Here is a 15,225-nt window from a genome sequence, read left to right on the forward strand (position 1 = left end):
TATTGGATGAGTATCTGGTAGTAGGTCAATGACACACTCAATTTCTCGCTCTGGCGGAAGACCCCAGAATTTAATCGGGAAAAATATCGGGAAACTCATTAACCACTGGGATGGACTGAATGGTTGGTGACTCTATTTCCATATCCTAAACCCGAACTAAGTGATAAATACAGCCCTTATTGATCACCTTCCTTGCCTTGATATAGGAGATAAATTTACCTCTTGGTGATGTTGTATTACCTTCCCATTCTAAAACAGGCTCTTTTGGGGACTGAAATTAAACCATCCTTGACCTACACTTGATGTTAGCATAACAAAAAGCCAATCAATCCCTACCTATTATAATATTAAGTTCTACCCAACCGAACACCACGTACCTTATCCTTGTTTATTAGCAAATCTATCACGGGCCATTACGACGACATCCATATATATAAGTAACAATATTAAGACTTAACTCGCATAACTAAGTTAGAAAAAGTTTTATATACATAGGGGTCGACTAGGCCGTAGATATATCACACCCAAAACTATATACAAGATACTTTTTGCAAAACCTCTAAGTATGCATAACCATAATATATACAAGTCAGGACGAGGCTCCCTACATCCTCATAAAAGAACCAAACACATTTAGAACCCTGACTTGGTAATATTCCAAGAAGAGGTGGAACTCACCAACCAAAAACTGACACTTGGATAAAGTCTATAGTAGAGGGTCTTTGCCTCGTCCTATATATGAACCTTGATCGGACACACTTTGAAGCGGAATCTTCATGTCCTTATCAGTTACCTTCCTCTTCTTGGCCTGACTACTATATTCTTCCTCTGCGTATCCCATAACATACACCGACAAACCTTGATTGATGGACTCCCAAGACTGTGGACTATCCGGAACCTCAGAAGAGCTGGTATCCTCAAATACCTTGACATAGTTTTGAGCCTGAGGGAATCCCGACTGTACCAATCCATGCACTACTCCCCTCATACCCTAATCAAGGGGCTATGAAACTAAGGGCCTTGGTGAGGTCGGAACTCCTCTCACCCCATCTACTGCCGGAGTGGTCGAAATAGCTCGAACGGATGACTCATATGGATCTCGGATGGATCATCCTCAATAGAACCCATAATCTTCGATGGGTCTGAATCCATAGTATAACTTATCTCTCTTTCTAACACCTTCGTATCCTTATGACCCGTGCTAGGGGCTGTAGTTTTCAGAGGCATCGCTGAATACGTAACACATCGTTAGGAACATGAATGCTTATATCGCACGATCTAAGATAAAAAGAGTGGATAACACCCTATATGTCATTAGCCTCCTATCTATAAGTGTGGTGCACAACACACCCAAAAATAAGGCTCTACTAGACATGGTCTGTAGACAACCCTAGGACCGAACTACTCTGATACCACTTTTGTCACGACCCAAACCGATGGGCCACGACGGGTTCCTGAGTCCTACCTGTCAAATACCCCTAAGCATGCGTCTAAGATATGAACCTAAATAACATCTGTTGAATTACCAAAATAACATGCAAGAAGGAAACCTGCCTTCAAGGCATATGTACGTATACATGCAAAATATAGCGGGCGAGCCGACAAGGCTGCTATATATAACTATACATCCAAAACTGAAAGCCGACAAGGCCAACGTAACACATTGTTAGGAACATGAATGCTTATATCGCACGATCTAAGATAAAAAGAGAGGATAACACCCTATATGTCCTGTAGCCTCCTATCTATAAGTGTGGTGCACAACACAACCAAAAACAAGGCTCTACTAGACATGGTCTGTAGACAACCCTAGGACTGAACTACTCTGATACCACTTTTGTCACGACCCAAACCGATGGGCCACGACGGGTGCCTGAGTCCTACCTGTCAAATACCCCTAAGCATGCGTCTAAGATATGAACCTAAATAACATCTGCTGAATTACCAAAATAACATGCAAGAAGGAAACCTGCCTTCAAGGATATATACGTATACATGCAAAATATAGAGGGCGAGCCGGCAAGGCTGCTATAGACAACTATACATCCAAAACTGAAAGCCGACAAGGCCACATACAACCCAATTAGACATATTATCTACAGACCTCTAATAGAAACATAACTGTATAAAGATAGGACTGAGCCATGTCATACCCATATACATATATATATATATATATATATATATATATATATATATATATAGATAAACGTATCGTACCATAATCAAAAGCAACTCCGGATCAAGTTGAGCACGCCAACTCTCGCTGATCAGGGATCCTAAGAAGTGGGACCTTCAGCTTGCCTACCTATACATGCGGGCATGAAATGCAGGCCCCATGAAATAGGGTGTCAGTACAAAAAATGTACAGAGTATGTAAGGCATGAAAATTAGTACGTAAAAGACATAGATGAAACATGGAATAAGGAAACACGTCTCTAAATTTGAATAAATTTGTAAATTCTAAAACGTTTATAATGTCATGCACGTGCATATTAATGTTGTGCCATCCATAGGTATGGGTGTACATAATATCATCAAGCCACTGGGAGCAACCCATCATATCGTCTCGGCCACTGTGGGCAAAATCATCAACATATACCAGTTGATCAGGTGGTGGTGCCTATATAACGTCGTAACCTTTTCCCATATCCCTTATACATATATTTACATATATACGCATATATAACGTCATCTGGTCATGGGTAAATGCACATGTATAAATGGGTAAAATGCATGAAAAATTCATAATAATCTCAATATTCTTTCCGGATAAACTTTTTTAACTGCGTATTATTTTGAGACCCATGAATAGAAAATAATAATAATTCTCATGGGGAATAAAAAATATAGACACCCCTAGTATTTCCATGAACAGAGTAGTTTATGGAAATTATGCGTTTGCTCATTTCTTCTGTATAATTCAGACCATGCCAAAAGAAAGAAGGGATGGCCTTAACATACCTGGAGTAGGAAAAACTCTGTATAATATTCCATTGGAAACCTTCGTGTATTGAACTTAGAACCTAAAAATCGGATTAAGCTTCTGCGCTTTGTAATTGAGGAACGAAATCCTACTTTGATTTGTTGAAGTTTGGACGAAAATGCTTTTTGTTTTGAAATTGAACGTTTCTGCTTCAACGTCCTTGGCTTTTAAGCCAGAGGTAGATTTTGGTTTTGAAGCCTTTACAAGGCATTCCCATTAAATGTTATGTATAAGATTTACAAGTCTTTAAGATTTGATTTATGTTATGGCTTGGTTAGGTTATCTAATAGCCATCTGGCAAAAGTGACCAAGAGTCACCTTTTGCCATTGTGGCTTTATGCCAAATGGGAGGGTGGGTGAAGATTATTAATCTTTAGCCACTTATTAGTTAACTAGGTAATGTTCCATTAGCCAGTAATTAACCAATTACCCGCATAATTTACAAATTACCTCAAATTACTTAAAATTCTATTTATTTTTAACATACTATATATATACTCTATACATTATACTAATGTGGTCATGTGGTACCTTCATAATACTAGTTCATAATCATCGGGTATTATCGCACGACCAGTATTTTATTCCAAATTGGCTACTTTTAACGAAACTTGTTTTCTTTAATTTGTGTACCCTTTGTCCTTCAGGACACTTATTTATCGCTTGTTATAAATAACATAAATACGTTAATGTCACGATGATCTCATTCCCGAGTCTACGTCGGTTAACTGAAAACAAAATTTTAACATACAAAAATGCAAGATGTAACAGGTGAATAACCCGCCACCAAAGAAATATTTGCAATCGATGACGTAGTACTAGTATGAATGATTTCATCAGCAAAGGGATCGTAGTCGAAAGGAAAACAAGAAGTCAAATAGCAACCACACTCACCGGCCTCGGCCAGATCGGAGTAGTAGGAAACTTTCGAGAATGATGATTATATGATACTTCGAACCTTCATAATCCCTGATGATTTCGATGCAACAAAGTCAACGGTCAAAGAGCTGGAACAAAGCATAATGATCGAACATCTGCCCGATCGAAAGGTATACCTGGGCACGGGGTTATTTCCCGAGCTCAGCAAAAAACTCATTCAATTTATTTTAAATATCCTGGATTGTTTTGCTTGGTCACACCTAGATATGACAAGGATCCCACCGGCGATCACTATGCATCGACTAAGCTTAGACCCAAAGTTCCGCCCGGTGAAACAAAAGAGAAGTCCTCAGTTCGAGGTAGAACATGCATTCATTAAGGACGAGGTAACAAAACTTTTCAATATATGATCCATCTGGGAGGTAGAATATCCTGAATGGTTAGCAAACGTAGTTGTAGTCCCTAAAAAGGAGAAACAAATTTATAATGTGGGTAGACTATAAGGATTTAACCAAGTCATGCCCTAAAGATTCCTTTCCTTTGCCGAATATCGATCGCATGATCGACGCCATGTCCGACCACGAGATCCTTAGTTTTCTCGATGCCTACTCCGGGTACAATCAAATACAAATGAACTCAGAGGATCAGGAGAAGACTTCGTTTATCACTAAATACGGCACCTATTTCTCTAATGTAATGTCGTTCGGACTAAAAAATGATGGTTCTACTTATCAACGCCTAGTGAATCGGATGTTAAAAGAACAAATAGGTAAATTAATGGAGGTTTATATTTTTGATATTCTAGTTAAAGTCCCTGCAAGCAGAGGACCATTTAAAACATTTGCAAGAGACCTTCAAAATACTGAGAATGTACGACATGAAGCTTAACCTGGAGAAATGTGCATTCAGGGTCGGTTCGAGCAAGTTCCTCGACTTTATGGTATCAAATCGGTGAATTGAAATCAACACAGAGAAAATCAACGCAATCGAAGACATCATAGTTGTTGATAATGCCAAGGCTATACAAAGGTTAACATGATGCATAGCCGCCCTGGGTCGATTTATTTCAAGGTCCTTAGATAGGAGCCACCAGTTCTTCTCACTGCTTAACAAAAAGAGCAATTTTTCATGGACCCTAAAATGTCAACAACCTTTGTAGGAACTCAAACAATACCTGTCGAGCCCGCCGTTGCTTCACAACCCAAAGGTGGATGAGCAATTTTTCTTATACTTAGCGGTCTGGGAGATAGCGGTAAGTGGGGTCTTAGTTCGAGAAGAACAAGGTACACAATTTTCTGTTTATTATGTTATATGTGAAGCCGAGACCCAGTACCCACACTTAGAAAAATTAGCGCTTGCTTTAATAAGTGCCTCTAGGAAACTAAAACCATATTTTCAATGTCAAACAATTTGTGTTGTAACCACATACCCCCTTCGCAACATTTTGCACAAGCTCGAACTCTCGGGTCGATAAGCCAAATGGGACGTCGAGATCAGTGGGTACGATATCGAGTACCGACCCCGAATGACCATCAAGTCTAAAATCCTAGAAGACTTCATGGTTGACTTCCCTCCAGCCATCATAATCAAGGTCAAAAAGGAACTATTATTAAAATCAGGTGCATCATCGGGGATGTGGACCCTCTTCACAGACGGCGCTTCGAATGTGAAGGGGTACATGCTAGGCATCATTTAGAAGCCACCCACAAGTAAAAAATTAGACAGTCTATCAAAACATTGAATTTACTAACAATGACGCCGAGTATGAGGCCATGATTGAAGGTATCGTGCTAGCTAAGATCTAGGGAGCATAAGTCATCAAGGCCAAGTGTGGCTCCCAACTTGTGGTAAATCAATTCAACAAAACTTTCAAGGTTCGAGAAGATCAAATGCAGAGGTACTTGGACAAACTACAAGTTTCCCTATATTAATTTAAAGAATGGACCCTACAACACGTACCTCGAGAACAAAATAGCGAGGTTAGTAATCAAAGAAGGACATGTCGAGATAAACTCCACAAGTTTGACATGGGATTGGAGGAATAAGTACATCGAATACCTAAACAATGGGAAGCTCCCATTGGATCGCAAAGAATCAAGGACTCTACGCACGAAGGCCACACGATCCACATTAGCCGAGGATTGAACACTATATAGGAGAACGTTTGATGGACTGTTAGCGAAATGTTTAGAACAACAAACATTGACTACGGGAAATTCACTATGGCACTTGTGGAAATCATTCAGGTGCCGAGTTATTGGTTCACAAAGTCATCAGAGCAGGATACTATTGGGCCGATATGGAAAAGGACACTAAATAATTTATTTGAAAGTGCAGCAAATATCAGAGGTATGTACCAATGATCCACTAACTTGGAGAGCAACTCCACTCAGTCCTATTCCCATGGTCGTTTATGAAATGGGGGATGGATATCGTCGGCCCTCTACCAACCGCCCCAAGTAAGGCTAGATTAATTTTGTTTATGACTGACTATTTATCTAAGTGGGCTAAAGCACACGCCTTCGAGAAAGTTAGAGAAAAAGAAGTCATATACTTCATCTAGGACCACATTATATGCCGATTCGGAATGCCTTCCGAGATCGTATGTGATAATGGAAAGCAATTTGTTGGCAGCAAAGTGATAGTTTTTCGAAGACAACAAAATAAAAAGGATCCTGTCAATGCCGTATCATCCTAGTGAGAACGGACAGGCCGAATCGACAAACATGACTGTCATCCAAAACCTGAAGAAACGATTAAACGAAGCTAAAGGAAAATGGAGAGAAGTATTGCCCAAGGTCCTTTTGATGTATCGAACAACATCGAAATCCAATATGGCGGCAACACCGTTCTCTTTAGTCTATGGTGCCGAAGTTCTAATCTCTGTCAAAGTCGTGGAACCTAGCTTCAATTTTTTTATATACAACGGAAGGGTAAAATCACAAGGCTATGAATATGAGCCTCGAATTGCTAGATGAAAGACAGGAAGCCGCCCTCATTCGAATGGCTGCACAGAAATAGAACTTCGAGAGGTATTACAATCGAAGAGCCAATCTTCGACACTTTAAAATCGGGGAATTAGTTCAGAGAAATATCACACTCAATACTCGATACCAAACAAACAAAAATGTGGCCCGAACTGGAAGAGGACGTATCAGGTCCTCGATATTGTCATAAAGGGATCCTACAAACTTGGCCCAATGGATGGCGAGCAATTACCAAACAATTAGAACGTGTCACTCCTCAAACGATATTACTACTGAGGTACGACCTATTCCATGTTCATTTATATTTTATACTAACCAATTGTAGGTGTTTAATCGAAGATATCGAAGGATTCTTCATCACAAAGTCCTTAGGTTTGAAAGCACACGTTGCACTCTTTTTCCCTTAGACTGATTTTTGTCCCAAATGGGTTTCTCCGGTGTGGTTTTTAAAGAGGCAATCATTGTTTGTGCTAACTTAGAATAATTCAACAGTATCCAAGGTTTCTTGACAATCAACCTCGAATACTATGGACTATCACCCTCGGATGTCAACTTTGTTGCAAGGAAGATACTTCGTGCTAACAGGCTCTCGGTAGGGAAAATTTTGTAAGGGCCAATCGGTCAAACAATCCGTGCCCATATAAAATACTCGAGCCCCAAAGGCAAACATGTACGCATGTATAATCTATTAAGAGAAGTATTTTTCCTTACCAAATATTTCATGCCTTAGAAAAAATTTTACTTTACAATTTCATACTTTTGGTCTATTGTGGAAACATGCTTAAAGGCCAATCAAAACTGAAGTTCGAACAACTTACCCCGTACTCAGGGACTGTCATCCAAAAAATCAATGTAATCGAACTATTAAAATCTCTAGATCATAAGACCTTAAAAAAGGCAGTCCTCGTTTTTATAGGCCACAGCCACCTCACTCGGGGACTAACACTTCAAACAAGTTCGAAGTGTAACCGAAAAACAAGCCCAAGAGGCAAATTCCAAGTTAAAGGCTACGAACAAACTAACACGGCTCAGAGACACTAGAATTACGTAATGAAACAAGCTTTCTAATATCTTCACAAAATCGGTTAAAAGGGCTACCCTCGACAAAATTATAAAGGGTTTCGATAAAATTAACCCTCGAAAACACTAAGGGGTATCGGAGTTCGAAATCTTGAACAATCTTATTTCATGCTAAGGAATAACAAATTTCCATGTGGATTAACTTTTTTGAGCTAAAAAGGGAAAAAGCCATTCTTTCAAGGCTACACCTTCAAAAGGCCAAAGGGCCATGTTATTTTTGAGTTTGAGGGATCATCCACATTTAATTAAGACCTAAAGGTTATGCTACTTCGAGTTCGAGCAAATACTCACTCGACATTAGTTCAGATTCGGTCCAAATCACCTGAACCTCTAACCTATGAATGCAATTTCATAAGGCATAAATAAAATAAAGTAAAGACAGAGCGGGAACGGAAATAAAAGGTCTTTTATATATCAAAAAGTTATTTACAAGGGTAACGTGGCCCGATCGGAATTTACAAAAAGACCCTAAAAACTTTATCTTCTCCAGGAAGAACATCTTCATCCTTAGAGCCTTCTCCACTCCCATACTCATCATCATCAGAAGAGAGCAACGGTTTGGCTTTAGCCTCAAGCTCTTTCGCATTCTCGATCTTGATAGTAAGTTCAAAGCCACAAGTGTGAATCTCCTCAAGAGTCTTTCTTCGAGATTGGCACCTAACATGCTCGGCAACCCAGTATACTTGAGTTTGAGCAGTATCAATAACTTCTTTTGCTTGAGTTTGAGCGGCCTCGGCGTCAGATTGGTAGATAGCCACGATCGCCTCTGTATCGGCCTTAGCCATCTCGGCCTCAGATTTCGCCACTGTAATCTCCATGTCCAACTGAGCTTGTAGCTCCTCAATTTTCTTGTCTTGTTCCAAGTTCTTATCTTTCATTCCTTGGATTTGGCTTTTAGTTGAGGATAACTGAGCTCGAGCTGCCTCTTTATCTAAGGTAAGGCAATCCATCTTTTGTTTCCACAATGTAGTCTCTGCCTTCACCTATCTACCTGTCCTCAGAGTTGCACGATTGTTTCATGCAGTCGTTGAACCTGTGAGGTTTAATCATTAGCCATCACTCCCAAACCGAGGCCATAAGCATCTAAGACTTTGTTTACCTATTCGGTCAGTTCACTTTGTTCTTTCTGAGCCACGACCAGCTCAGCTCGGAGGCCTTTGATCTCTTTTTCTTTTTGCTTACTGAGAATGTTGAGAGTATTTTTCTCCTTGGTAAGCCCTTGAATTTCAACCGCATATATGCTCAACTCTCTTCGAAACTTAAAGAAATGCTCATGATGAAGTACTGAGGCCTACACAAATAGAAGAGAAAGAATTAGGAAAGGAGAGAAAAACACAAGTATGAAGACCTGTGTTAACAAAGGAAGTTAGGCCTTACCCTACTCAAAGCTTGCTGGGTCTCATTAAAGAGACATGGTGCTCCCACCTCATCCATCAGAGCTTGACATTCCTCGGTGACATAACCTTGAATGTAACTGGCCACCCATACGGGGGCGGAAAAAACTCGTGCATCCTCCGAGATCGTAATAATGATAGTCCGTTTGAATTCGTGATCAACACTAGGGGCCGACAATTGGCTGGTCAGTTTAAAACTCAAGGAAGATTTGCCCAAGCTCCTCCTCGGTACTTCCAAGTTATTCAAGCCAGTGACATCGTCGTCCCAAGCAAAATAACCTTGGAAAAGATCCTCCCCTCTGAGTTCACCTTCTACCTAAGGGGCCTTAATGACCTGAGCCTCCCGAACTTCCCCTTCCGAGAATGAAGGAAGCAGTGCGGAGTCTCCAATTTCTATTGCCCCAAGTGAGTCACTTGGGGCCTCGAAACTAGCCCCTTCGGAGATGCCTGACGACTGATCATTTCGACAAGAGACATCTTCGGTCTCAAACAACTCGGGGACTTTTCCCGGGTCCTCTTCCAAGACCCCCTCGATTCGAGGATGAATCTCTCCAGCCCTCATCGATTCATAGGCCTTTGGGGCCTCGATGTTCCTCTTCACTCGGGCCACCAGCTCGGAGCAGCCGTCTTCATTTTCTTCTTCTTCCTCTCTTAACCGTTGAACTACCTCCGTAGGCAGGATGGTGGTGTCTTTCTTTGGCTTACGAGCCAGATTTTTCTTGGGTTTCGGATCATCGGAAGTTTATATCCTTTTCCTCTTCTTATACTTCACCGGTTTCAGGACCAGGGGCGAAGTCTCCTCCTCACCAAACAGAGGCCTCATGAGCACATTCTTTCTGAGACCAATAAAAGAAAGACAAGTATGAGGAGAAATTCAGACAATGATCAAGGTTATCGAGATATGCGAGAACTTACCATGGCTTCGGACCGCGCATCAAACCTTCGACAATTTGCGATATACATGCTCAGCGTGTGTAGACATCGATACCAATTTCCTGACCTAGTTCTCTAGATGGGGAATCACGCCTGATATCCATGAAATGGTTGCACCAAGTAAAACATCAGTAAAGGCATGGTCTCGGCTAGGATCAGGTCTGAGGTCTTCACTCGAACAAATTGGCCCATCCAACCTCGGTCCATGTAACCACCTTCAAAGACCCATATTGAAGCATTATTAGCCCACCTTGATAAAGTCGAGGGCTATACATATGAATGAGATGGGCGAGGGTCAAGGGAAGCCCCTCGACTTTACTTACAAAAAATCGAAGCAATATCACTATCCTCCAAAAAGAAGGGCGAATCTGGCTAAGGGTGACCTTGCACCTCTTGAAGAAGTCCACAATGATTGGATCTAGAGGACTGAATGTGAAAGGGTATATGTAAACCCACAAATACCCCTCCACATGCAAAGTGATTGACTCTTCGGGCAAGGGCACCACCACATGCTTGTATACCCAGTTACAGTCCTTTTAACTTGCTTTAAAAGGCCATTGGTGATTGTGTAAATGTACCTCGACATCGGCTCACATCGGCCCGGAACGGAGGAGGTCTTCTCAACTTTTAAATTGGAGTCAATGAAACACAATGGAGGAAAGAACTCTTCGGGGAGTGGCTCCGCCGTTGGTTGTTCGCCGACCGCCTTAGATGAGGAAGCTTTTTCTTTCAGTGGTACAATTTTGGATGTTTTCGGCATTTTAGGTTTGAGTTGAAGGAAAGAAGAAGAGAATAAGACTTGGTGTTTTGAGAGAAGGTTGATAACGAAACCTGAAGATTATGCAGAAAGGAAAAACTTTAAAGATGTAAAAAGCTTTGAAGATTAGAGTGAAGATTAAGAGTAAAGTTTGGGCAGAGAGAAGGAAAGAACATTTATAGGATGAAGATGACGATTTAGAACTGATAATGGCTAACAGCAACTGACAGGCATTTAATGCCTCGATATACGAACTGACGGGATGTTTCGGTCACCTTTGCCACTTACGTCACGATGCTTAGATCATGGTGGATCGAGGGCAAGTTCTAAGTCTCAATTCGCTTATTTTCATTACACTCCAAAAAACGAGGGGACTATTTGTATACGGCTAAAATCGAGCCCACCCGATTTTACTGATTTGCCAAGGCGAAGGATCGAAGACTGGGTACCGAGTTCGGGGTTCGAGATGCCTATTGAGATCGAGACCAGTAGTGATCGAGGTCAAATAGGACATACAACGGGCAAGATCGATGACTGCATAGTAACGGTAAGGCGAGATATCCGTGATTGGTCGAAGATCATGGCAATAATCTCGGAGCAAATCGCATCAAGGGTGGTTGTTTAGGCTAATCATGGGATTTACTTTGGTAATTAAAATTGTACCATAGATAGGATTCTTCTACTATATAAATAGGGTTCTAATCATTTAGTAGACACATTACATTCATGCATATCAAAGTAATACAATACTTTTTGTCTCGATTATATTCTTATTCATCAGTTTGCTTATTTCTTATCCCGAGGTTCGAGGGAATTCAAGCTCGAGGATTGAATTACGTTTCAACACTGGTCTACTTTATCTTACTGTTAATTTCTATCATTAATCTTTACATTTATCAATTGATATTAGGTGAAATCACGTGTCCTTAAAACCACATTATAAGTTTAATTGTTATCCAATTTTAAGGGTAAACAGGGAGCAAGGCTTTCGATGGCAACGATAAGAATATTGTCAGACAGAAAATGAAGTAATATTAAGCTTGGAATAATGTGTAGCATAAGTTTGTCAGAAATTTCGTTTCTTACAAATTATTTATAGCTAAACCTAGGGAATAAGGTCAGAGGATCAGGCTCCTCCTAAATGACATTAATGAGGGCCATTGATGAATATGCAACGACAGGCTATATATGCCAAAGTTCTCTATAATGGATGTGTATTTAATGCTAAGGAGTATTCTTAATTGAATATTATCTGGTGGCAAATATTTGTTTGCCCTCGTTGACAAAGTTCCCTTTGGGATCTACACGATGTCAACTGAAGTTGTTGCCTTCGGTCTTGACTCGTATTTGGTTCGTCTTTCGCCTATCCCCGGTTTCATGTGTCATTATATTATTCGAATATTTAATGTGAAGCGATTTTACCCTATATAGATAGTTCCCCTGCTTTTCGGTGGAACATCTTTGTATCACGCTGAAGTTGGTGAAGATTCCTTTCTTGGCGGGAAATTTTCTGAACCCTTCCGAAAAGTTTCTGATGCTTGATTAGACGCACGTCTCTTCGTATTTAATACACCAAACACATGTTACTCCACAATTTAGCAATATTTTTGCTGGTTCTCGAGGTAATCATGGACACAATTTTAGCCTCCTATTCCTTTACTACTACTTCTCATTCTTCTTATATTACACATAACAGTTCTATAAACTCTCTCAACTTCTTTGCATTCAACTCTTTGTTTCTTTCATCTATCTTCATAGAACTCTTATCACCTTCTGCATATCATGGCTTCCTTTAATAACTCTTCCAAGAACTCCGGTCTTCTCTTTGGTGGGGGTCTGAATGAGAGTAAAGACAAAGAAATAGATGTTGATGTTGACCCCCCCTGCGATGACCACCATCATCCCAAAATATCTCAACATAACCAAGGACTTTGAAGAAAAGTTTCCTTCTTCAAGTTCTCGCACATAGGCTGTAAACATATACCCTACTTCTATTCGCCCTTCCAGCATTTTTAATATGAAAGAGGACTGTGATTGCCATGACCAGAACATCGTTGCTCCCAAACTGGGCGAGCTAGTAACCTTTACTAAGGAGGGTTTCATGTATATTTATATGTACCCATTCACTTTGGGTGAATTTTTTTTAAGAAGGGGACTAGACCTCATGATTTTGGATATGTGCCAATGATAACAAGTCTGTTTGGAACAGGTGGGCCCTTAAGTATGGCGAACGGTGGCCTATCTACAGCGGTTGAGCTAGGAAATGCAACAGGAGTTCACCTTGGCTTGCATGATGAATCTCTACTCCCCAAGATTTCCCGTGCGGGAGTAATAAATTTCAGCAAATGTGGCCACCATTCTTTGCTCACCAGCATGGATGGAGAGGTTTGTCATTGTTGCCACCAGGGATATCGTCCTGGCCACAATCCATCTTTCCTTGAGCCCTGGACTCGTACACGTAAGTTCAAAGTTTGTCTTTTTCTGAAAGATGGTTATTTCATGTCATTGTCGATCTTTATTCTCTTATTATTTTAGCAACTCGGTGGACACCACCAAGAGTTGAAGTCCTCGACCGGTGGGTTTAGAAGATTCTTGATATCACCACACCGGTAGAAAGAGTTGGCCCCTATATACGGATAGAATGTCAAGAATCATGGTAAGTTGACTGATTCTTCCATCATTTCATTTTTGTGCATGAGAAAATTGGTTAACCTCTCTTTTTGTTGAATTCAAGTCTCCCGCAGGGCTCTAAGGAGGATGTTTTGGTTGATCCTGTGGAGGCTACGAGGTTGTTGAAGGAGGTTCTCACCCGAAAAAGTACCATATGATATGTTTTCGATGCAAACACTTCCTCTCAGAGTCCCCGGGCGGACAACAATCAACCAAAAAGATGAAGTACTTCCTCGGCTGAGGGCAAGGATAAAAAGATAAAGAAAGTCGTGGCCGAGCCATCCACAATCATTATAGTGATTGACAATGATGGGGAATCCAGTGATGAAGGGGCTTCCCTACAAAGGAGATAACGTCCTTCATCAGCTCAACAAAATGCTCAATATGAAGAGCTTATATAACCCCAACCGGGGATGATACCCAAGCACTATAGGGAGAGTTTAACTTGGTAGAGAATGACAATTCTCCCTTTCCAGTCCTAGTTTATGCTCTCAGTACTACAAGGCTGAGTACCGGGCCTCTTCCATCTTCGGTTGGTGAGAAACTAACAACCAGCACTGCCTCCGTCGTAGCTGCTTCTCATCCCATAACACCATCAGCTTCATCTCCTTCCACGTTGGCCATAACGTTTTCACCAGCAACTTCTACATCACCACCACCGACCACAAACATCCGAGAGGAGGATGCCCCTCCTCTCTAGTCCCAGACCATGAGAATTTGGGGCACAACTATTCGCCCCCTTTTGCAGATCCCTAAAGGAGGAGGTGTGTCTCCCTCTCGGTGTCTACTGAGTGCCATCTATTCTTTGGCTGGTGGACTCGCCAATTAATTGATGTCGTTGGCTTTAGAGAAAGATAAGAAGAAAATATACTCCCTTTCAGGGGACTAATATGATAAATAATGCTATGCACAATGTAGTAGCGGTATTGTACTTGTTCTCTTTATTGCTTATTTCCTCTTGATATGCTTTTATAGAGTTTCTAATTTGGTTTTTGCTTCTCAGAACAACTTCCTTGTTTTTGAGGGCCTTTAGAAATTGATCCTCAATAAAGAAAAGCTTATGTTTGAGCAGGATCAACTGTTGGCCAAGAGAGACCAAATTGATGCTCACATCCCAGTGCTGGAAGCAAAAGCTGCTGAGTTAGAAGCCTGAAGTACAGTAAGCAGGAAGTGATGTCCCTTAGTCAAGAAGCCTCTCCATTAAATGTACAGTTTCAATAAGCCAAGGCTAAATGATCTGATGTCCAAAATGGTGTGCTAGTTGCTGGCGAGTGTGTGGCTGCCTCCATTGAACAAGTGAATAACTTGGAGGCAACCTTAAATTCAAAAACTGTAGAGGCTACTGTTGCTGAGAAGAAGCGTGCCCAAATGGAGGATAGGTATAAAAGGATCATGGAGCATAATAAGGTTCATATAACCATGATCTGTGATCTTGATCTTAGCCTTAACAACGCAAGACTCAAGTGGGACGGCCTTTCGACTGAGGTTGATCAGCTTAAATCAGAACTCTAGTGCCAAGCGGATTCCCTTATCATTGAG

Source organism: Nicotiana sylvestris, chromosome 8 (genome assembly GCF_000393655.2).
Source record: "Nicotiana sylvestris chromosome 8, ASM39365v2, whole genome shotgun sequence".
Classification (NCBI taxonomy): Eukaryota; Viridiplantae; Streptophyta; class Magnoliopsida; order Solanales; family Solanaceae; genus Nicotiana; species Nicotiana sylvestris.